Source organism: Geotrypetes seraphini, chromosome 9, assembly GCF_902459505.1.
Source record: "Geotrypetes seraphini chromosome 9, aGeoSer1.1, whole genome shotgun sequence".
Classification (NCBI taxonomy): Eukaryota; Metazoa; Chordata; class Amphibia; order Gymnophiona; family Dermophiidae; genus Geotrypetes; species Geotrypetes seraphini.
Genome location: NC_047092.1, coordinates 109,025,428 through 109,051,137, shown reverse-complemented (window position 1 = coordinate 109,051,137; position 25,710 = coordinate 109,025,428). Strand labels below are relative to the sequence as shown.

General features: G+C 44.1%; 1 protein-coding gene across 1 annotated transcript in view; it reads left to right on the top strand.

Moving 5' to 3' along the window:
* Positions 1-19,649, top strand: part of ING5 (inhibitor of growth family member 5) — a 517,953-nt gene extending 498,304 nt beyond the window's left edge. Inside the window, exon 10 of the mRNA XM_033958242.1 lies at positions 18,669-19,649. The gene's annotated coding sequence lies outside the window, so the exon portion shown is untranslated. The remainder of the gene's footprint in view (positions 1-18,668) is intronic.
* Positions 19,650-25,710: the final 6,061 nt, after the last annotated feature.

The following is a 25,710-nucleotide window of genomic DNA, read 5'->3' as shown; positions in this document are numbered from 1 at the left end:
AGATGACGGCAGATAAAGACCCGAATGGTCCATCCAGTCTGCCCAACCTGATTCAATTTAAATTTTTTTTTTTTTTTTTTTTTCTTCTTAGCTATTTCTGGGCAAGAATCCAAAGCTTTACCCGGTACTATGCTTGGGTTCCACCTGCTGAAATCTCTGTAAGACTTACTCCAGCCCATCTACACCCTCCCAGCCATTGAAGCCCTCCCCTGCCCATCCTCCACCAAACGGCCATACACAGACACAGACCGTGCAAGTCTGCCCAGTAACTGGCCTTAGTTCAATATTTAATATTATTTTCTGATTCTAATCTTCTGTGTTCATCCCACACTTCTTTGAACTCAGTCACAGTTTTACTCTCCACCACCTCTCTCGGGAGCGCATTCCAGGCATCCACTACCCTCTCCGTAAAGTAGAATTTCCTAACATTGCCCCTGAATCTACCACCCCTCAACCTCAAATTATGTCCTCTGGTTTTACCATTTTAACATATGATCCAGCGTCCCTATATCAAGATGACAGTGCCAGTATCTATTAGATTTTGTACTATCTAACTTTTGCAAATTAACTGAGGTCCAAAAAATTCTATGCAACAGAAAAAAACAAGTTTGTCTCATAGATGCTGATGCTGTACAACTTATTCTCCAAGTCCAAATCCATTGCCATTGAGTAGCAGTAATCCGCTGCTTTATCTCAATGCTCTGAGGCCCGGATTCTGTATAGGACGTCAATCCTGGGCGTCCTATACAGAATCGGGCCTACACCCGCCCAAAGTTAACCCGATTCTGTAACCGACGACCATGTTGCATATGCCGGTTACAGAATCGAGTTTAACGTGCCCAACATCCCTCCCCAGACCCCCCCCAATGGCCCCCCCAAAGATCGCCGGCAGGAGGGTACCCAACCCCTCCTGCCGACCCCCCAACGGCCCTCCAGACGATCGCAGCAGGAGGGTACCCTACCCCTCCTGCTGACACCCCAAAGGGCTCTCCCAACGATCGCGACAGGAGGGTACCCAACCCCTCCTGCTGACCCCCCCAACGGCTCCCCCCTAAGATCACCAGCAGGAGGGTGTCCAACGCCTCCTGCTGGATCCCCCCCAGCGAACACCACCACCCCCGGAATCCCCCCTTGACCTTACCAGCAAGTTGGACCAGACGGCTCCTCGCACGTCTGGCCAGCAAGCCCGCCTCCGTCCAAATGAGACGGGCCCACCCCTACCCTGCTTATCCACAGGGATCCTAGAACCTGATTGGCCCAAGCGCCTAAGGCCCCTCCTATAGCAGGAGGGGGCCTTAGGTGCCTGGACCAATCAGGTCCTAGGATCCTGTGGGTTTGGACAGGGTAGGGGAGGGCCTTGGACGAAGGCGGGCCTGCTGGCCGGACGTGCGAGGAACCGTCCGGTCCAACTTGCTGGTAAGGTCAAAGTGGGGTTCCGGCGGTGGTGGATGTTCGCTGGGGGGGGTCCTGCAGGATGGGGTTGGACACCTTCCTGCCAGCGATCTTATGGGGGGCCATTGGGGTCGGCAGGAGTTGTTGGACACCCTCCTGCCGGTGATCTTAGGGGGAGCCATGGGGGGATCAGCAGGAGGGGTTGGGTACTCTCCTGCCGCGATCGTCATGGAGGGCCGTTGGGGGGTCGGCAGGAGGGGTTGGGCACCCTTTCTGCCGTGATCGCTGGGGGGAGGGGACTTTATGTGGCCTTTAGCCACAGCCACTATACTAATCACGGCAGGGAGATCCTTGCCGCGATTAGGTACAGCAGCCACGTTTACTTACTATGTAGGCCAGCATTTTGCTAGCCTACATTGTAAGCATCTCCCATTCTGCTAGGGGAGACGCATAGGGCCGCCTAGGTTCGCTTAAGGCTACCGCCTAGCCTTAGGCGAGCTTAGGCGGCTTGCGGGCCTCTCTAGAAATTCCTGGAGGCACCTTCAATATAGGCGGCCTGCCTGGGGAGCATTTTTTTTTTTTTTTTTTAGAAAAAGTGCCTCCCCAATTGGCTGATTAGACAGCTGTAAGATGCCTACACTTGTCTACAATCGGGAGCACTTTGCAGAATCAGAGCCCAAATGTCTTTTAGACTAGTTTTAGGCTTCTTTTTTAAATACTCAGATATTAATTTATACCACTTGGCAGCCTGATGTACTAGCAAATCTGTCTGGAAGCATAGGCCCGGCAAGCTATACTGATTTTTTAAATTTCGCGAATCAGGGAACCCACTCTGAATGGCCTGTTTCAACTGCAACCATTTATATGCTTGAGACTTTGAGATGCCGAATGATAGTTGGCAGTTGTAATAGATGTGGAGGGGCATAATCGAAAGGGACATCCAAGTTCGTTTTAAGTCCATCTCTCAAGTCGTCCAAAGTAAAAAACAGCTTAAGATACATTTTCAAAAAATATGTCCAACTTTTTTTTCGTTTCAAAAATCGTCTATTTATACGTCCTGCGATCTAATCGTCCAAAGCTGCTAAATTGTTCATCTTTATACCACATTTTCATCCAACTTTCCATACAAGTCCAAAACGCCTAGAACAATTCCCTGTTGGACGTGGCAGGGGTCTGCAAAGTGATGGACTGCACACCCAGACATGTCACCTAAATAGTGAGATACCTTACAGGGCACTGCTGTAAACTTCACAAAAAGGGTGCCATGTCTTCTCCTCCCTACAGCTCCCTTATAGGTTACGGTGAGCCCCCCAAACCACCTCTAGTATCCCCTAAAATCCACTTATCTATCACCCCAATAGCCCTTATGGCTGTAGGAGCCACTTTCACTTATATGCCAGTAAAAAAGGGTTTTGGGGGTGTATAGGGTAGTGCCACATGTTTAAGTATCAATCAGTGATTACAGGAGCTTATGGGCATGGGTCCTCCTCTCTATGAGTCCCTAACCCACCCCCCAAGATGACTTAAGCTGCCTCTGTGCTGGACGACTAGGCTTTCCTATGCCAGGGGGCAGATGATGATGGTCTGGAGGCTGAATTTTAAAGATGTGATTATTATTTTTTAGGGGGGGTCAGTGATCACTGGGGTAGTGTGTGGGGGTCTGTATTATGTGTTTTAAGTGCTTATCTGGTGAGTTTAGGTTGGGTTTTTTGTGACTTAGACCATGTTTTAGTCACAACGTTCAAGTTCCGTCGATCGTGGGCTGTATAACTTTCGGTTATACATACTGTTACGGACTAAGTCTAAGCCAGCCCACGTCCCGCCTCGACACATCCTCCACAAAATGCCCCGTTTAGCTTTGGTCATTTGGAAATACGTCCAAAACCTGTTTTTAGTATTGACACCTTGGATGTATTTGAGAAATGTTTAACCTAGTGCCGACTTAGGCCGGTTTTTGGACATAGTTCTCTTTCGATTATGAGCCCCTTAGCATTCTTCCCATTGGAGATCACATCATCTAACATACATATACCTGCCTGCAGCTAATGCTTCCAGTGGATCTTAGACTCACCAATTTGAATCTTGGAGTTCAACACGTGGATTGTTGTACCGGTACAGCTGTTAAATTGTTAATAAATTTTAAGGTGTTCCATGTGGCAAAAAGAATACTATTGTCCTTGTAAATTTGGGGCAACTTGATACTCAAAATATGACATAACCGTAATAATAATAATAATAACTTTATTCTTATATACCGCCAACAATCTTGCGACTTCTAGGCGGTTTACAATAACGTGAAACTGTAATGGGGACATAGGTTGCCATTCTAGAATAAGCCTAGTCCGGAATGATGCTCCATGAGTTCAGGAAGGATCCAGTACATACCCTGTCTCATAATGAAAGCTTGATGATATCTATAGAAATTTGGAAAATTTACCCCACCTACCATAATTGATTTTTGCAAAGCTACTAAGGCTATCCTAGCAGTTTTACCCAGCCAAATAAATTTTATGAGAATCCCATTTAATTTTTTATAAAAGGACCCTTGAAAATAAACAAGCAACATACTCTTTTGATAACAAAACTACAGGCAAACTCATCATTTTAATGGTTTGGACTCTCCCCCACCAAGAAAGATGCAATGGGTTCCAATGCTCACACATTTCTTTGACTTTCAGCAATAGCGTTTTTTCATTTACTGTCATTGTGTCTTTCAATGTTTTTTGAATCATAATACCCAAATATTTTATTCCCTCTTCCTTCCAAAGGAATGGGAATGGATCAAATAAGCCTTTAACACAATGCACATTTAATGGAAGAACCTCTGATTTACTCCAGTTTATTTTGTACCCCGAAAATTTACCAAACCGATCTATCAATTCCAGTAAATTGCGGTATGGTAGACTCAGGATTCTTCAAATGAAGCAAAATATCTGCATATGAAATTCCCTGTATCTCATTTGCCTGCTGAATAGCCAACAAGAGTTCCAAAACAATATCAAAAAGCAAAGGAGTATAAGGGACATCCCTGTCTAACTCCCCTTTTCAGACATAAAACGTTCAGAAAATGTATTATTAATATATAATCTAACAGAAGAGGACTATACAGGGTTTGGATCATTTGAATGAATCCGAATTCCCTATGCCAAACCAATCCATTGCTTGATACATGAAAGTCCATTCTACACGATCAAAGACCTTCTCTGCATCCAAGAAACAGAGAAGGCCGGATCATCCATTGTTTTTGATAAATTTAACGTATGAAACTGCCAATCTAGTGTTATTTGAAGAATGTCTCTGAGCAAAGAAACCCGTCTGGTGCATTACCAATCATATAAGGGAGAAGCCTTGGCTAGTCTAACAGCCAGTAATTTAGCCAGAAGGTTCCCATCTATATTAATTAAGAAATAGGCCTATAATTTGAAACCAACATGGGATCTTTATTTGGCTTCGGCAAAACAGTGGTTTAAAGATTCCACCATAGTACCTGAAATACAATCTTTAGTCAGTTGTGACTGATATAAATTTAGAAGCTGAGATAATAGTATACTTTGGAATGATTTGAAAAACTCCACTGTAAATCCAGATCCAACTCTGAGGATTTCAATACTGTCTGAAGTTCTTTAAGATTTCCTTTTATATGCTCAGGAATTTTTGGCCCCTGAATTAATTTTAAAAATTCTAATTCCTTAATTTCTTTATTTAATATAAGGCTCAGAAGAATACAAAACTTTGTAATAATCCAAAAATTGTTTTAAAATATTTCCTATTTGAGTCTGAATTTTACCATTCTCATCTTTAATAGCCACAATCTTTACTTTTTTTTTTTTTTTTTTTTTTGCTTTAAGGTAGTTTGCCAATAATCTTCCCACTTTATTTGAGTTTTCCATAATACAGAGCCTGCTGAGAAAACAAATCTTTCCTAGCCAAATGTGAGGAAATCTCATTATATTTATATTTAGTTTTCAGCAGGGCAATTCAATGTAACTTGATCCCATTTCGAAGCCAACTGCAACTCTAAAGTCAAAATAGTTTGTTCCAAATTTGAAAATTCTGATTTTTATCACTTTCCTAATATGCGCTGAATAGGAAATTATTTGCCCTCTAATGGTAGCTTTGAAAGCATCCCAAATTGTTCCCAAAAAGATTTTTCTCTGAGGTATTGAGTTGAAAATATTCATTCATTGTTTAATTGAATTTTCTCAAGAAAGTTTGATCTGCAAGCAATGTATTATTATAACCTCCAAACAGGTCCAGTAGATTCTTCATCATTAAACTGATATTCCACCCAAATGCCAAAAGGATCGGATCTATGCTAGCCTTTGTAACCTGTTGTGTTAAATTATCTGATAACAAAAATGTAGTCAATTCTTGAAAATGATTTATGTACTTGGGAGCAAAAGGAAAATTCATGAGCATTAAAATGAAGAGTCCGCTATATATCTTTCAAGCCATATGAGTGCACAAGATTTTCTAAGCCTAATGATTTTAATTGCTTACTATGTTGTTTATCCAATAATGGATCCATTGACAGCATTGAAATCTCCTGCTACAATTAAATTAGATGTAGCCAGTGACAAAATTATTTGTTGGAGTTTTTAAAAGAACTCAGACTGATTTGAATTAGGAGCATAAACATTGAGAAGCGACAGGGTATTGATACTTGAAGTCATTTACATGAAGCCACCTACCCATAGGATCTGCCTGAAAGTTACCAAATACAGCAGACAGCCTTCTATTGACAAGAATAGCCACACCAGCCTTCTTTCCTATTGCAGGAGCATAGAAACAATGCTTTACCTACCCCCCCCCCCTCTAATTTGGCAGAAATAAATGAAACAAGAAAGAAAACTATCATATCCCCCCTCCCTCCAAGTAACCTCATAGTCCAAAGGGCCTGGATAAAAGAAAATCTGTTCCCTTTGCTTTGCCAAAGAGGGGAAGAAACGTCCACTGCACATGGCCTAATATTATTCTTAGTCCAGTGTTCGGAAGCGCTTTAAAAAAAAGAATCTTCTGATATTCAACCTATCCAATCAAAGGTAGCCCAACAGGTTCAGAATGTCAGGTTCAGACTAGTTTTAAATCTGATTTTTGTTGCATTAAGCGCTTCTTACCACCTTCCACCCGTTGCCATTTGGGATGAGAGTTCAACACATGCATCACCATAGACGTTGTCATGGCCCCCACTCCTTCAATTCCATTCAAGATCAGTTTTGCTTCTTCACACATCTTAATTGAAAATAGCTTTCCTTGATAATAAAATGACAATGTAAAAGGGTATTTCCATTTATACTTAATGTTATTAGACTGTAGATAATGGGTTACAGGTCATGGCTGTGCTTCAAAGTTGCAGCTGCTAGATCTTGGTAGACTTCTATGGGGTATGTATCCCATGTGAGATTATCCATAGTTCAGACCTTATGTAGAAAAGATTCTTTAAGTTTAAATTCAGTAAAACAAGCAATAATGTCCTTTGCCACATTGGACCACACTTTACCCAAAGAGTGATGCACTCAATTAATTTTGATCCAGTCTGGTGCCAGAGGCACCCTATCAGCAGCTAAAATGTGGCCCACCTGTTGTCTGGCAATCTCTTCTGCATTAGCGTATTCCTGCATTTCAGGCAAGCCACGAAAGCATAAGTTTGATCTGCAACTTCTGTTTTCCAAATCTTCTAACTTGTCGGCTAGAACTGCCTGGGAGGCCGTGACACCTTTCGCATTGTCATCACTGATTGCTGTTCCTCCAACTGTGATTTGTCTGCTTCAACTCAGGGTCCCAGGTCTTTGATTTCAGACCTATAGGTCAGTTGTTAATGATGTTAATTCAATACAGATGGCCCCTAAGACTGTGTGAATCTCCTGTATCCACTCGCAAGTCTCATCAAAGGGCTCCGAGGTATAGATTCCAAGGTGTCCCACTAATGCGCCATCAAGAGCCGCATGTGGCTGTGTTTCTGGCTGCGACATTTTGGATCCTGTGACTGCTGTCGTTTCCCCCGGGTCAAATAACATCACTATAAAGTTCACACCTAGTTACCCGAGTTAAGTGGTGAGAAAGAATCCACTTTTATTTGATACAAACACTGGAAAACGCTTAGTATATCACCTGGGCCAGCACAGAGCTCCATGTTCAGGCTGCCATTCAGAGTGCTGATGTCGCTTCCTCTTCTACCATGCTAGATTTTAAAGATAAATTATGAGGCGGTCATGTGACGCTATGAGCGGGTGAGGACACATTCCTGATCGGCTCCGGGACCCCGCTCCTCCTACAGCATTTTTTCCCTGGCTGTTCGGCGTTTTGGTCGGCATGCTTGTCCAACACCTACTGGGGATCCCATGGACGGTATTTAACGCGATCCCAGGAGGCGGCACGCATGAAACCGGCTCGAAAAGAAAAAGAGCGATCGAGCCCCGGCGGGGCCAAAATGGCGGCCGCATCCGGAACCGCTGTGTCGGAGTTCACAGCCGCGGTGCTGAACGACATCAAGGTGGCGGTGGCGCAGGTTCTGGGTCCACAGATGGACACACTAACGACCCAAATGACCTGTCTGGAACAGCTACTTACAGACACCGCGGCTAGAACAACCGAGCTCGAACAGCGAGTATCCACAGCAGAGGACTCCATCAACTCTCACGAGCTGGACCTCACGGCCCTCCAAGAAACAGTTCAGCTGCAGGCGGCTAAGCTAAACGGTCTTGAGAACCGTTCACGCCGGGGGAATCTTCATTTTTTGGGCATTCCTGAAAATATCCCGGATGCTCACCTGCTAGCGGAGTTGGAGGGCTGGCTGGAACTGGAATTCCCTGATACAGCTTCCTTGGGCCCTCTCTGCCTGGAATGCGCTCATCGCCTAGGCGCTCGTCCTGCCCGGGATTCCAGGCCTCGGATTGTGCTGGCCAAGTTTCTGAACTTGCTGGCCAAGTTTCTGAACTACAGACATAAAATGGAAATCTTACGGCAGTACCGTGCCAAACGAGATGCCATACAATTTTCGAGGGCTCTACCATCCGGATTAGTCAAGATTATTCCACTGCCCTTACAGAACGCATGGAAAGCTTTTTATCCCCTCTGCTCCAAATTGGTGGATCACAAGCAACGTTTTCAATTCATATATCCTGCCGTCTTGAAGATCCACCATGAGGGCTCCTGGCATCTGTTTACAGTGGCCTCTGAAGCTGCTGACTACATTAACAAAAATCTACAATCTCCTTTGGAGCCTCCATGACACTTTCCTGAGACCTAGGGCTTTATACACACGTCAGTGCGGCTATTATATTGCTTGATCATATAATCTGTTGATTTCTCAAAGTTTGTTTTCCATGATTGAAACTGTGTAATTTATTACTGTTGTTTGGAGGGGTGGGGTCCTGTGGGGTGTCATTTTTTACCTCTAGCATACTCTTTCAGGGGTATGTTTTTTGGGTCTCTTTGGGGTTTGGGTGAGGGGGGGTTGTTGGGTTGGGAACAGTCCACCGATATGATGTTTTGGGTTTTCATTATTTTTCTTTTGATGTTGTGTATACAATTTGTGAGTATTCTTTTCTATGCTTGGGTCACTATTGCACACTTGGGCGGGGCTGGGCACCCAGGTGTTGGACACCTAATTTGTCTTGTTTCTAGCAGTTTGAGTTGCGACCCTGGGTGACCACTCCCTCCGTCTCCTTTCGTGGAATGTATCTGGCATTACCTCTCCAGTGAAACACACTAAACTTTTGAGACAGATAAAACACCATCAGGCGGATATGGTGTGCTTACAGGAAACTAAATTATCCCAGGAAGAACACCAAAAGTTGAGAAGGGGTTGGGTGGGCTCAGTGTATTCAGCATCTTCATCAGGGAAAAATGCGGGAGTCTGTTTATTAGTACGCAAAGGTTTACACATGTTCTATACGCCAATTTTCTGAGGACCCTTTGGGTAGATATCTACTCGTACATATTTCTATACAGGGTACTGATTTTCGGCTGCTGAATGTATATGGGCCAAATACTTACTCCCAGGATTTTTTCGATTCTCTGGTGTCTCTGGGTCTCCAAGACACATCGCTGCCTCTGGTTATAGCTGGAGATCTCAATCAGGTAATGAACGTTACTCTTGATCGCTCCAGCTCTGCGGTGTCTTCTTCTCCTAATCTGAATAAAGGCATCCCTTTTCTTTGTAAGTCTTTGGGCCTGGTAGATCCCTGGCGCCTTCTCCACCCGTCGGAGCGAGATTACACACACCAATCTCGTGCCCATGGGTCCTTTTCTCGCTTAGACTATCTTTTGGTATCGGAATCCCTGTTTGCGCGTGTTTCTGAGGCAGTCATAGGACCACTGGAGATATCTGATCATTGCCCTATATGGGTATGATTTGGCTTGGGTATTGTCTCCTCTGGGTTCGCATAGGTGGCGTTTCCCTTTCTTAATCTTCTTATCCCACCTTTTGGGATTATCTCCGAACTAGCTGGGAGGATTACGTGCTCACTAACGCCCAACATCGTTCTAACCCAGGTCTATTTTGGGAAATCACTAAGACTGTCCTTAGGGGGGCGATAATCGCCTATGTGGCGGCACGGAATAAACGCATTTCGGCTGGAATTAGTCGTCTGGAGCGTCAGTGCTCCTTTTTGAAGGCGGCACTACCTCCGTATCCCTACCGCTGTACTACGGGATGAACTTCATTTCGGCACAGGTATCTCTTAATGTGTTACTTCACGATCGTACTAAACGTTCCTCCTTATTTATCGTAAATATAATTTTATCGTTACGGAATAAACTAGGGTCGGATGTTGGCATCCTTAACTAAGAACTGGCATGAATCTAGATATATTTCAAAAATCCTGACAGGGTCTCTGTCAGCCATCATACTAAACCGATGGATATTGCAGATGCATTTTATCGGCATTTTTCTACTTTTTATTCGGGTCCTGGTACTTCCTGTGGCCCTGATGTTTTGGATTATTTGGAATGAGCTGGCCCTACCTCGCTTTACAGACCAACAGCAGGAAGCCTTAAACAGACCTATACAGGGCGTGGAATCCAAAGGGCGATCAAGAACTTACGCTCTTGCACAGCCCCCGGCCCAGACGGGGTTTTCGCCGGAATTTTTTAAGATGTTTGTCCCTCAGCTATGTGACTCGTTGATGAGCTACTACGAGGAAGCCTTGGAAACCGGGGCCTTCCCAGATTTTGCAAATTCTGCCACCATCACATTACTTCCCAAACCGAATAAACCTAAAGATAGTGGTTGACTCATATAGACCAATTTCCTTACTTAATGTAGAAACATAGAAAACATAGAAGATGACGGCAGAAAAGGGCCACAGCCCCATCAAGTCTGCCCACTCCACAAACCCTACCCCCTTGGAATTTACCCCCCTAGAGATCCCCACATGTGTATCCCATTTCCTTTTAAAATCCTTCACGCTGCTGGCCTGAATCACCTGAGGTGGAAGTTCATTCCAATCGATCGACCACCCTTTCGGTGAAGAAGAACTTCCTGGTGTCGCCATGAAATTTCCCACCCCTGATTTTCAGCGGATGGCCTCTTGTGGCAGAGGGGCTTTAAAAAAGAAGATATCATCCTCCACCTCAATACGGCCGGTGATGTATTTAAACGTCTCTATCATGTCTCCTCTCTCTCTACGTTCTTCAAGTGAATATAGCTGCAATTTATTCAGCCTTTCTTCATACGGGAGGTCTTTGAGTCCCGAGACCATTTTGGTGGCCATTCTTTGAACCGACCTCAAACTCTCAGCACATCCTTTTGGTAATGTGGCCTCCAGAATTGTACACAATACTCCAGATGAGGCCTCACCATGGATCTGTACAATGGCATTATAACTTCGGGCTTCCGGCTGATAAAACTTCTTCGGATGCATCCCATCATTTGTCTTGCCTTTGATGAAGCCTTCTCCACTTGATTGGCAGTCTTCATGTCCTTCGACTAATGATCACCCCCAAATCACGTTCCGCCTTGGGTCCTAACTAAGGTTTCACCATTTAGTGTGTAAGTTTTGCATGGATTCCTGCTGCCGAGGTGCATGACCTTACATTTTCTAGCATTGAAGTTTAGCTGCCAAGTCGAGGACCAATGTTCCAATAGAAGTAGGTCCTGCGTCATACTGTCTGGTAAAGTGTTCTCACTTACTATGTTGCATAGTTTGGCGTCATCGGCGAATAATGTGATTTTACCCTGAAGCCCCTGAGTCAGATCTCCCACAAATATGTTGAAGAGGATCGGGCCCCAAGACCGAGCCCTGAGGCACTCCACTGATCCACCTCCGACGTTTTTGAAGGGGCACCATTTACCACCACTCTCTGAAGTCTACTGTTTAGCCAATCACCGACCCATGTAGTTAACGTCTCTCCCAGTCCCATTGATTTCATCTTGTTCAATAGTCTGCGGTGCGGAACGCTATCAAAAGCTTTACTAAAGTCCAAGTAAACGACGTCCAGGGACTCACCCACATCCAGTTTCCTTGTTATCCAGTCAAAGAAACTAATCAGATTGGATTGGCAGGACCTGCCTCTGGTAAATCCATGTTGGCGGGGATCCCGTAGATTCTTCTCGTCTAGGATTGTATCTAATTTATGCTTAATTAGTGTTTCCATGAGTTTACTCACTATGGATGTGAGACTCACCGGTCTGTAATTCTCAGCCTCTGTCCTGCAGCCCTTTTTGTGGAGTGGGATTACATTGTCTGTTTTCCAGTCCAAGGGGACTTTTCCCGCCTTCAAGGAAAGATTGAAGATCACAGACAATGGCTCTGCCAGGACATCACACAGCTCTCTAAGCACCCTGGGGTGTAGATTGTCCGGTCCCATGGCTTTGTTCACTTTGAGTCTTGATAGTTCGCAGTAGACGCTGCTGGGTGTAAACTCGAAATTCCAGAATGGGTCATCTGAGCTATGCCTTGCTTGCAACTGTGGACCGGACCCTGGCGCCTCGCAGGTAAAGACTGAGCAGAAGTATTCATTTAGTAGTTCGGCTTTATCGGAATCTGATTCTGCATAAGACCCGTCTGCTTTCCTAAGGCGTACTATCCCATTTGTGTTTCTTTTCCTATCATTGATGTACCTGAAAAAGGATTTATCCCTTTTCTTAATGTCCTTTGCTAGATTCTCTTCTATCTGAAGCTTGGCCTCTCTGACTGCCGTTTTGACAGCTTTGGACTTGGCCAGATAGTCTTCTTTTGCTGCTCCTCTTCCTGAATGTTTGTAGGAAACAAATGCTTTTTTCTTTTTCTTAACGAGGTCCGAGATTTCTGTAGTGAACCACTGGGGTCTGTTATTCCTCCGTCATTTGCTTGTTGTTTTTATATAGCGATTTATTGCTTCATGTAGGGTAGATTTCAGGTTTGCCCCACTGGCCCTCTACATTATTGGTTTCGGCATGGTCTTGCAGTGCCCGATGGACGAAGTCTCCCATGCGTTTGAAGTCAGTGCCACGAAAATTTCTAGGACCTTTGTTGTTGTGGTCGATCTGGAGAAACCTTCCGAAGGTTGAACCAAACCATGTTATGGTCGCTGGAGGCCAGCGTATCACCTACCAAAACTTCTGATACGCCTGTCTCCGTTGGTGAGTACAAGGTCCTAGTAACGCCCTGGTCCCTAGAGGGCTCCAATACAATTGTTTGAGCTGTGCACCCTTTTATGGAGGTTAACAACCTTCTACTGCCGCTAGTTTGTGCGGTAAGTGCATTCCAATCTGTATACGGGCATATTATAAATCCCTAACAGTACTGTGTCCCCACGCAAGGTGATGTTTTCAATGTCCTCGATTAATTCCATATCCTTGTCTACCTGTTGTCTCGGAGGTCTGTAAATCACACCAAGATACAGGCATTTTTTCATTTCCTCTAGCCAGGTTCACCCAGAGGGATTCCCGGCTATACTTAACTCTGTGATTATGGTAGTTTTGCTGTCTTCTCTAGTGTAATAGAGCTACCCCTCCTCCTAACTTGCCCTTCCCTGTCTCGACGGAGTAAGTTGTAACCCGGTATAACCATATCCGCACCCGTGTGAGTCCGTGAACCAAGTTTCGGATATCGCCACTACGTCTAGGTCGGCGTTCATTATTTCCGTCTCTAAATCTAGAATTTTATTGCCCAAACTGGTGTGCATTGACGTACATAGCTCTCCATACCTTATGTTTGCTAAGTCCCTGTATAGAGTTTCCCGCCTGAGTTAGTGTGACCCCCCGATGTATTGTGTGCACTTACCTCAGACTCAGAGTGGCGACTCACCTCCTCAGGATAGTTACTTACTGCTCCAGAGAATGAACGGATACCCTCCCCCCAACTTACCTAGTTTAAAGCCCTTCGAAGTAGGCGGGCTAGTCGACGTCCGAAGACGTTCTTACCTCTTCTGGTCAGGTGGAGTCCGTCTGGTCCCTGAAGTCCCCTGCAGTGCCTCTACCATGGTCCAGAAAATCCAAAGTTCATCTCCCTGCACCATCCATGTAGCCACTCGTTAGTCCTCTGGATACGCTCCTCCCTGGGCTCTACCCTTACCTCTTACCGGGAGGATTGATGAGAAGACCACCTGCGCTCCCAACTGCCTCAGCTTCCTCACCCAGGCTCCAAAGTCTTTGGGTATGGTCTCCGGGGTGTTCCTGGCAGTGTCATTGGTCCCAACGTGGATGAGAAGCATGGGGAAGTGGTCCTGTGGTTTTGAGAAGGTCTATCTAGACAGGTGGTGACATCTCGGATTCTGGCCCCAGGCAGACAGCAAACCTCCCTTGATTGTATATCCGGTCTGCAAATTGGTCCCTCGGTGCCCCTTAACATGGAATCCCCAATGGACCACCACCCTGCGTTTCTTTGAGGGGAGCTGTTCAGTCGTCCCTGGGACTGGGGTCATGTGTTGGACGTCTTCCTGTTCCTCAACTGCAATCCCTTCCTGTAGGATCTGGAATCTGTTTCTCAGGGCGATTTGTGGGGTCGATGTAAACTGCCCTGTTTTGAGAGAAAAGGAAGAAGATGAAGAAGAAACTGAGAAAGGGGGGGGTCTCCTGTGCTTGCCTGTGGAGGAGGTTACCAGCTGCCAGGAGTCGGCGTCCCCCAGCCATTTCCTGTACCCCAGTCGTTGGTCCTCAAGGCTGAGGGTTTGGGTGTCACGAGGATGGATTTGTCCAGTGCCTGCTCGGAGATTTGGGACAGCTCCTGGACTATGTAGATGTAAAAATTCTGTCTCGCTTGCTGGCTAATCGTTTAACACCCCTTTTACCTCATATTATTTCTCCGGCGCAGGTTGGCTTTGTTCAGGGTCGTCACTCTGTTCTTAATGTTCGTCGGGCACTGCTGGCAATGGCCAGGGCGCAAGCCTCGGACACCCTTGGCGTTTTAGTTAGTCTCGATGCAGCCAAGGCCTTTGACCAGGTTCTTTGGCCTTATCTTTTTATGGTCCTGGAATACGTGGGCATTGGAGGGTGGTTTTTATCTGCATTGCGAGCCTTGTATTCTTCCCCTACGGCGTCTATTTTAGTTAATGGGATCCTTACAAAGCCCTTTGAGGTTGGTAGGGGGACTCGTCAGGGTTGCCTGTTATCGCCCTTACTATTTTTGTTAAATTTGGAACCCCTTATACGGACGCTTCAAAGGGATGATATTTTGGTCGGACTGCAGGAGGGCTCTTCTCAACTCCGGGTTTTGGCTTTCGCCGATGATATCCTGTTGACATTGGCCCACCCTCAAAAATCTTTATCTCGGGCACTTGAGATACTGGACGAGTTTCATCTTTTCTCTGGTCTTACTTTGAACAAGCAGAAATCCTTAGTCCTCCCCTTACAGGAGGAGGTCCGGAGCTCTTGGATCGGGCCCTTTCCCTTAGAATGGACTTCTACACCTTTACGTTACCTTAGGGGTTTTGATCCCGCGGGATTTAGCTCAGTTATATATGCTTAATGTTTTGCCTTTGCTTACGTGCACGGGACAGAGGCTTCATGCTTGGCGCTCCTATCCATTAACTCTCCTGGGCCTTATATAATATGATATTATATAGCCTTATATAATATGATGATTATTCCCCAGTGGTTGTATCTTCTGCAGACTTTACCTTTGCTCCTACAACGCCGTCACCTCCGGGTGTTACATAAAACGCTATCAGGATACTTATGGGGTGGTAAACGTCTTTGGATTCCCCTTCGTACTCTTTCTTTACCGTTGCTCAGGGGGGCCTGGATTCCCCTTCGTACTCTTTCTTTGCCCGTTGCTCAGGGGGGCCTGGGGTTGTTGCATTTGGAAGAATGAATGTTGCTTGCCAAACTCCGTCATTTTGAACGATTGGTTCTGTGAGACTTCTCACTTTTCAGCAGCCGGGGTGGAATGCCATGCTTTTGCTCCATTTCACTTTAGTTACTTATTACATGTCCCGCACCTACCTTTGCGTACTCACCGTTATGGGGATTTATTTTTATTCCCGGTGCGTAAAATCTGGAAACAAATATGCACACAATTGCACATTCGGTTTGATGTGACACCGTGTTTACCTATTCTTGGTAATGGGGATTTTTCACCGGGTCTTGGTTTGGGCACCTCATCCTCATGGACTCGGAATGGTGTGTTTTATCTGTCTCAAGTGTTGCAACCTGATGGTACATTACAATCATTCCAGATGCTGATGGACTCTCATCTATTATCAACCAATGATTGGTTGAGCTATGGTCAACTCTTGCACTATGTACGGTCCCTTCCTCAACAGGCCTTAACAGAGGAAGTGTGGGAAAAATTGACTAAATCCTTTTGTTTAACAGCGCAAATCGCCACCTCGCTTCGCTCTTTCACCATCGCTTTCTTCAAGAACTGGCTGGGGAACTGGACTATGCTGCTTTGGCAAGTTCCTGGACTCTAGACTTACAAGTGACAGTGTCAGCATCCATGTTAAAGCGGAGTTTTAAATTGAGGTCAACTGTCCTGGTTGCAGCGGTGGAGAGGGAACGTTATACAAGTTCCTGGTGCGAGCCTACTTTGCCCCTGTGCGTGCCTATAGAGCACGTCTTAGTTCTTCTACGTGCTGTCCTAAATGTAATGCTCCTAGGGCAACCCTTGGGCATATGTTTTGGTTATGCCCTGGTAATTCGGGCCTATTGGCGGCGCATAGGCCTTTTGATTCAGTCCCTTTGGAAGTGCTCCTGGACACCTACAGTGACCTTTTCTTTTCACTTTAAAGTTCTCTCTGGTCCCGGTCAAACTAGGGCATGATGCTTTTGTTCAAAGGGCCCATATTTGTAGGTATAAAAACTATCTTACAATGCTGGTTGTCGCCACAAACATCTCTGTCTCTCACTGGCGGATTCATATGATCCATTTGTTGGGATATGAACGCCAGGCCATTCCTGATCTACACTCTAAGCAGGGTATTTTGTTCCTTCGTTGTTGGAGGCCTTTCTGTTCTACTATGTCGCCTAATGTGAGGGCACGTTTGCTCGATTGATTACTCACCTGATTGTTTACTGCAGTGACTGTTCCTAGGGGGGGGGAGGGTTTGGTTGGGGGGGTCTTATGTGTATTGTATATTGTCTGGTTTATATTTTGCATACTAGTGTTTTTTGAAAACTCTAATAAAACAGATTTAAACATAAAGATAAATTATTAACATTAGCTTTGCAAGTTCATTTTTCAGTCTGCACTCTGAGATATATACCATCCAATCCAGGCAATACTTCTTCAGTCAGTCAGATTGTCCCTTTACTTCTAGTTTTACAGATTTACATAACATAACACCAGATTTCTAGACGCATTAACCATAAGTTCGATGCGGTTTTACAAAGCTTATAAAAATAATACAATGAAAGCTATTAGGTCAAGAATTTTGAAAAGAGAAAAGTTTTCAGTTGTTTTCTAAATTGTTCGTAAGAATAGGATGTAAGCAGTAGGTGTTGAAAATCTCTATCATAGTAGGCTGCTTGATTATGATAGTGTGTTCAAGATAGTTCTTACTTTTACATCCCTTGACTGATGGAAAAACAAAAAGAGCAGGTGACTCTGCTATTCTTATGGGACGCTATGAGAAATCTATCGACTAATTATAATGGAGCTGAGTCGAAAGCAGCGTTGTAACATAGACATCCTAGCTTGAAGGCAACACGGGCTTCCATAGGAAGCCAGTGCAACTCACGGTAAAAAGGTATCACGTGATCATATTTATTCAGGCCATAAATCAATCTGACCGTGATATTCTGCAGCAGTTTCAGTCTGGCCATATTTTTCTTAGTGCTTGACAAATAAATGATGTTACAGTAGTCAAGAAGACTCAGCAATAGTGACTGAACCAGAATTTTAAAGACAGAAATCTCAAAATAGGATCTGATGGTACGCAGTTTCCACAAAGTATAATATCTCAAATCATAGCATCGATCTGGTTCTTCATGGTCAGATGCTGATCAAAAACGCCCAATATTTTAATTGTTGAACATATCGTGTAAAGTGATGAATTTATCTTAATTGATGGTTCAATAAAAGTATTTTGTGAAGAAGCAAAAAAAATTTGGTTTTGTCTTGTTTTAATTTCAATTTAAATTCCTGCACCCAAGAATCCATCAGATTCAACACCGACTCAGTAATTTGAGTACTATTGGACGGAACAGTACTGCATGGGATGATGATTGTAATATCATCAGCATAGCTGAACAGTTTTACACCAAGTTACTCAGTATATAACCCAAGGAGGAGAAATGCACATTGAACAATGTAGGAGAAAATGGTAAGCCCTGTGGGACTCTGCTGGGATTTTTCCAAGTGTTAGAAGATGTATTGTTAAATCTGACTTTGTATAATCTAGATTCAAGGAACCCCTTAAACCATGAGAGAACTTTACCTTGAATACCTAACGCATCCAGGACTTACCATTATAGAATCCACACTTAACATGTATCATTGTGGTGCCTACCTTTAAACAATCTATAGAGAATTACTCCATTAGATACTAATCAAGCTTATGAAAATTTACTTCCAAGTGTCCAAAAGAGTCCAAGAGACCTACTTATTTTCTTTTTTTAAATACTGTTTCAAAATGAAAGGTAAGTGGATCTAGAGTGCATTGTAGCACCATCAGACATTTGGATATATGAAATTTAGATCTGTTTGTGACCTTCAAGGACTGGAGTTGAGAAGTAATACTCTGAGAACCTCCAGAGGGAGCTGACATTATGCTGTGCTTTGTTGTTTGACCTCTTGTGAAGATCCTGGTGTGTTTTGGATTTCTTTAGAACGTGAAGTGAGATGAACTGAGTTTGGAAGCCAGACAAACTCTTGTGATGCACATATTGATTTTTTTTTTTTTACCCTTAGGTTCTGTCCACGCTGCGTTCAGGAATGGAAGAAGAAATAGATGTTGATTGCATAATCCAGAAGAGAGCAGTTTAATATATTTCTTTATTCTTATTACCCCAATAATTTCTTACTTTTTTCTTGATTTGAATCTGTTATGTTCTCATATGTCTCGTTTTGTTGTCTTATTGTTCTGTGGCCAGTTTGCTGAAAGTTTGAATTTCAAAAGGAACTGATTTGTGCTTGTCAATATAATAGAGACTGTCATATCATATGTTACAAGTAGTGTGTGTATATTATGGGATATGTCAAGGTATGGAGGGATAATAGCTCAGTGACTTGTTTACTGTTGATCATGATCAAGCACTGAACCCATTAACATTATTCACCCTATCCAGTTTGACGTTATTTATGCAAAGCTGTACCTCATGCTTTGCCAGCCCCAGATATTCTAGTGCTGGGAGTTACTCTTGACCAATTTAACTGTAGTATTTGATGGTGTGTGTTGTCTTCTTTCACCACAATGTGAATGTACTTCCCGTGGATTATTTTGCCTTGAGTTAAATCCATGTAAACCAACTAACTGGCCTTTGAAAAGTAGATTTTGAAAATGAAATGCAGAAGTTTATCCACTTTTTTTATCAGTCACTTTCCTTTTCTCCTTTCATCAGTCTAGCATACTTTTATTTTGACATACCAGTATTGCATATTAGCCTGAATATTATCCAGCTCCTAAACTGTTACCGACTATGCTTATTACCTAATAATCCAGGATAGTGCCATCATCCAGCCTTATTCTGTAGCTCTCCTCTAGTTATATAGTCTTCCTATTGACAGTATCAAGCTGGCCTGTTCTGGCAAATGGCTACATTAAAATGTTAGAGTTCCATTATATATATATATATATATATATATATATCCTTTGTCTGGAAATTCATGTAAATTGTCTTAAGTATCTTAAAAAAAAAGAATTTCATTGCTTTTGAATGAGTCCCATACATCCAAGAAGGGAAATCAATGTTGATTTTCCTGATTGTTTTGTGATTCTGATATAATTTGAAGATTAACATGTTATGTCACAGATGAAGAATGTATTGAGAAATTTCCTTATCAACTGGAATGGGTTTGATTTCCATTAGGAAGCACAAGCACTTTAGTCAAATCTGTGTTCTTGAATGTAAATGCAGTTTGATTAGAGTTTTATGTTCATGGTTCAGGGAGTGAGAGGGGAAATGTATTTCCTCAACCTGTAAAGGTGGCTGCTGTTATTAATCCAGACACATAGGTTATGTTCTTCTGCCAGTAGGTAGAGACTGAGACGTACTGAACTATGATGTCATCGGTTAAGAAACCTTCTGCAACCCCTTAGCTATTCAGTATTCCTCAATCTCCTGCAGGTGGTTGGTCAGATAGCTGGTGTAGCCTCTTCTCAAGTCTGTGGAAAAGTGAAAACAAGAAACAGTAAGGTTATGTTTTTTTTTTGTGTGTTTAGAGAAAGAGAGTTGGTTTTCTCTTGTGTAGTCCCATTATACTGTCTCCCTCCTTTATACCCTCTTCCCCCACCCAACCCCATGTGGAATCATTTGGCTTTGGTTTGGGTTTTTTTTTTTTTTAACAAAAAGTACATGAACAGGAAATAAAGGTATAAAGAAGGACTTTGCACAGAATATACTATTGTTCTTCAATACATGGCTAACACAGGCATCACAAAGTGCCTTCTAGATTATATAACCAAATTTAACAAGAAGATCTCCCTCCCCTCAAAAGATTCTCCCTCTCACCCTATCTACCCTCACTCTTTCCCTGCTAATTCCTAAACATAGTAGGATGTAGGGTTAAGGACAATATAGTTTCCAAATAATTCTGAAAAGCAAAGTTACTTTGAATTAAACTGGGAGGCTTTTACCCAAGTGGTATTACTCTCCCATATCTTGTGGAAGTATGAGTCTATTTCTCTTCAAAGTGGTAAGCTCAGACATCAGGTAAATATAATTCATCATCTTTAGCACAGCTGTCAAACTAGGAAGGTCTGGATTTTTCCATGCTGATGCAATCCCCAGCAGCTAGCTATGACAACCTGATGAACCTACTTCCACCTACGTGATACCAGAGACCAGGCCCCTGTTTAAGCCAGAGCCCCTGTTTAAGCCAGGCCCCTGTTTAAGCCAGAGACCTGTTTTAAGCGATAACATTCAACATTCTTAATGATGGGTTCCCCCAGAACATCCCCCAGAAAAGTCATAACTTGGTCCCAAAAGGTTGGTCTTTGGGGCAAGACCACCAGATATGCATAAGCCCTTACCAAATATAGCTTTAAGATGAACTGGCATGTAGTACCAATGATATAACCATTTTATATCCATTTTCAATCCTATTGCTGACAGTTGAGACCTGTAAAGGGATTGAAGAATCTTCTATATCACAACCACATGACTTCTGAAAAATACTGTAAATATAATAACACACTATTTAAATGGGAGAAAAAAAGGATCTCGGAACCTATAACATAGCATCTAGTGTTTGTAAGAATTAGGGAAAGGAACTGGGACTTTTTTACCGCTTTTTTATAATTTACAACCACATTCAAAGCGGTTTACATACATACATATTTCAAGCATTTTCCCTATCTGTCCTGGTGGGCTTACAATCTGTCTAATGTAACTGGGGCAGTGGAAGATTAGGTGAATTGCCCAGGGTCACAATGAGCAGCACGGGGTTTGAACCCACAACCTCAAGGTGCTGAGATTGTAGTTCTAACCACATTCCTCCAATTACATAAGCTAAGTGCAATTTGACTTATAAAGTCATGAGTTATTTATTTTAAATTTGAAGGATAACAAACAATTCATATAGATTGGTAAAAATATCGGAGTTTTTTTAGATCAATGAAAGATACAGTATTATGAACCAGCTATCCCAAGCACTATAATTTATAGGGAATGCCTAGTACTCTAACATTTTGGCGGACCAGTTGAGCTAAGGGCTCTATCACCAGTGCAAATAGAACTGGTGAAAGGGTACACCTCTGTCTTGTTCCCTGACCCAGTTTAAAACTTGTCAGGTCAGGATACAGAAATACCCATCTTACTCAAAGTTTGAAACAGAGCCAGTAGATCCTATCAAATGATTTCTCAACATTGGTTCCCAATATTAAAGCCAATTCTCCCCTCTTGCTAGCCTGCCATATAAGATAATAAATGCTGCAGATGTTATCGAATGTTTGCTGGCCTCTAATAAACCTTGATTGATCATTGTGCACTAGTTATGGCATAAAGGAGTATAATCTCTGTCATAATTTTTGTAAAAATTTTATAGTCTATGCCCAATAATGATATAGAGTGATAGGAGCCACAGCTAATGGAGTCCTTGCCTGATTTTAGTAAAACTGTGATGACTGCTAACTTCCAAGAGTATGGTAGTACAGCTCCGCCATCGAAAATACTGAGTAGTCTAGCAAGGGGCTTCACCAAGTAGGCCTTGAAAATCTTATAGAATTTAGTGGTGAAGCCCTCTAAACCTGGGGCCTTGCCACTTTGCATATCTTTGATAGCCCATAAAATTTCATCCTCCATGATAGGCAGGGATAATTGGTCCACCTCAGCTGCCATTCATCTAGAAAACTCTACTTGAGCTAGAAAATTAGTGATGATGGGCAATAGGACTTCTTGTTCTAGTTTATTCAGAGTATGATATAAAATTGAGTAAAAGCAAGCTGTATCTGCTCAGGGGTTCTGCAATTTGTTTCCTACTTGTCTACAATCCTCACTATAGTGTTCCTAAGTTTTTTTCTTTTTTAGTTTGTGAGCTAGAAGCCTGCCTGCTCTGTTAGCAGTTTCAAAGTATTCCTTAAGGGATTGTAATTTTAATGCATACCTTCCAATTCCAGATCTTGAATCTCTGTCCTTAGCTTGTTAAATATGCTCTGGTTTGAATGTCTCTGTTTATGAACCTGTTCCAGTTGATATAAACAGAGTCATAGGTCTGCTTTCTTTTGTGCTTGAGCTTTATGTGCATGGGCCCTAAGTCTTGGTTTACTCTGAAGTACCACCTTTAGACCCTCCCAAAATGTCTCTGGGGAGACATTAGCCACATCATAGAATTCAAAGTATTCCTTTAAATCTCACTCAATTTGAAGCACGTTTTGGGAGTCCAAAAGAATACTATCATCAAACCGCCAATATCTCTGCCCTGTTGTTGGTTGCAGTAATGTCAAATTAAGGTAAATTGGGGTGTAATCAGATCAAACTCTGGTTTCAGTGCTAGAAGTGTTCACTACAGGGAGATCTTTGCCCACCAGCCAAATATCTATTCTAGAATATGAATTATAGACCTCTGAAAAATAAGTAATCAGTGTCAAGAGGATGGTGGAGTCGCCAAATGTTGACCTGATCCCAATTATCAAGCAAGTTCTGTAGAAATTTCTTATCAGCTTTGCATTATCCCACCTCACAGGACCAATTGTCTTGTTTAATATTTAAAGTTAAATTGAAGCCTCCACCGAGGATCAGTTTACCCTCTGCTGTCTCTTCAAGTAGGAGGTTGATCTTCTGGAAGAACAATCCCTGGTCACTTTTGGTGGCATATAGATTCAATAATGTATACAACTTAACAGGAAGGGAGCCAGGGCGAAGGCCGCGTTGCGAGGAGCGGAGGCAGGAGAGCGGAGCCGGAGGATTGTGCTTTGTTCTTCTTTTTTCTTTTTTTTCTTTTAGCAGGGCCAGCGGAGGCAGAGAGGAGCGGGTAGCGGCGAGAGAAAGCTCCGCCCACCCCCTCCACGTCATCAGCGTCAGCCCCGACTCCCCCTTAACAGGAAGGGAGCCAACGGCGCACGGCCGTTCGGCGCGCAGCGAAGGCGAGCGGCAAAGGCGCTCGCCTTAGCGAGAGCGCCTTTGCGAAGGGCCTCGAGAAGGGTCGAGCATAGACAGCCAAAGACTCCAGAACACCAGCTAACTGCACACCAGGCACCACTCCCAAATCACTGAGGCTGCAGGAATGGAGGCTACAGGAACCCAGGGGAGCTACCCAGTTTTCTGCATCGAGTGTCATATGTATGACTACCTCCCCTCCGGGAGGCAGGCATACATATGCAATCGATGTCAGGAACTGGATAGCCTGAAGAAGGAGGTCGGGAGACTGCGGGTTCGAGTACAAGAACTGGAGGGACTGTGCACCATGGAAGAACAGTGTTGGACAACCGAGGACACCGCCAGAGAGAGCAACATCGCGGAACAAGTTAGGGAACTCGAGAAATTCATTGAGGAGGCCTGCAGGATGGTGGCAGCACAGGACCACCAACACACCAGGAGAGAACCAACAGTTGGACGGCAGGAACCACCAGACACCATGAAACTAGGACCTTGCGGAGGACCTGGGCAGGCAGAGGAGGAGGAGATCCATCAGAGCCAGGAGAAAGGACTAGCAGACCGCGCAGATGACACAGACCTGAGACCAGGGGCGGAGACACAGCAGAGCCCAGAGGACGGACAATTGGACTGAACATATGACACAGATCTGAGACCAGAGAGACAGCTGAAGAAGGGGAGATCGGCTATCATAGTTGGGGACTCAATCCTGAGAGGAGTAGACAGTCATATAGCCGGAGGGAGAGAGGACAGACTGGTAACATGTCTCCCGGGAGCAAGAACAAAGGACATCATCGACAATATCGAGAGGATCCTGGAGGGAACCGAGACGGAGGAGACAGCAGTAGTGATCCACATCGGAACCAACGACATCAGCAGGAGAAACTTCAACGGGGCTACACTAACTGACCAGTACAGGACCCTGGGGAGGAAACTGAGACTAAGGACAAGGAAAATAGCCTTCTCAGAGATCCTGCCAGTACCGAGGGCAGACACAAAGAGACAGAGCGAACTACAATCAATTAACGTTTGGCTGAGGAGATGGTGCGAGGAGGAGGGTTTCCACTTTGTTAGGAACTGGACTACTTTTTTGGGGAAGAATAAGCTCTACAGACGAGATGGACTGCACCTTAGCACAGCTGGGACGAGGATGCTGGCACGCAACGTCCAGAACGTCATAGACTTGGCTTTAAACTGAGGAGAAGGGGAAAGCCGATAGTCGACCTGACCTCGACACATCGGACATCAGTACCTGACAAGGATACTGAACTGGGACATTGTAAAGGAGGACTCGGGAATGAGTGTATATGTTTTGAAAAGGGACCTAAAGACGCTTTGCAGGGATCGAGGGCACAAATGGACCTGGTAAGAGGCACCAATACAGAACAACAGGAGCCAGAGGGACAAAGACATTGCGAAAAAGAGCCCAGGACTGAGTGGGAATTAGGAGAGCAGGAGGTGCAGGGGAAGCAGGCAGAGGACGTCACACACACACAGCAGGAGGAGGACAAAGCTCAGGGGCTGGTAAACCATGAAGAAAACTGCAAGAGTACCAAAGCACGAGGGAAACAAAATGAGAGGACAAAAAACTGGGTCTTAAACTGCCTATACACAAATGCTAGGAGCCTGAGGGCCAAAATGGGAGAACTGGAAATCACTGCCAGCAATAAGGACCTAGACATAATTGGAGTCACAGAAACGTGGTGGACAGGGGAAAATCAATGGGATGTGGCCATACCAGGGTACAAACTGTACAGGAGAGACAGGACACATAAAAAGGATGGAGGGATAGCGCTGTACATAAAAGACTCCATACCATCAGCCAGGATGGAAACAACAGTATGGGCGATGGCTTGGAATCACTATGGGTTAAACTACAGGGAGGAGCAGGGGCAGACATTAAATTGGGTCTGTATTACCGCCCACCTGGACAACCGGAAGAAATCGACCAGGAGCTGGAAGCTGAACTGAGGCAGGTATGCAGAAGCGGAAATGTGGTGGTGATGGGGGACTTCAACTATCCTGGGATAGACTGGAGTATTGGACACTCAAACTGCGCAAGAGAGACCAAATTCATAGAGGTCACGAGGGACTGTTTCATGGAGCAACTGGTCACGGAACCAACACGGGGCGATGCCACTCTTGACCTAATCTTCAACGGACTAGGAGGGCCAGCAAAAGAGGTGGCGGTATTACCCCCG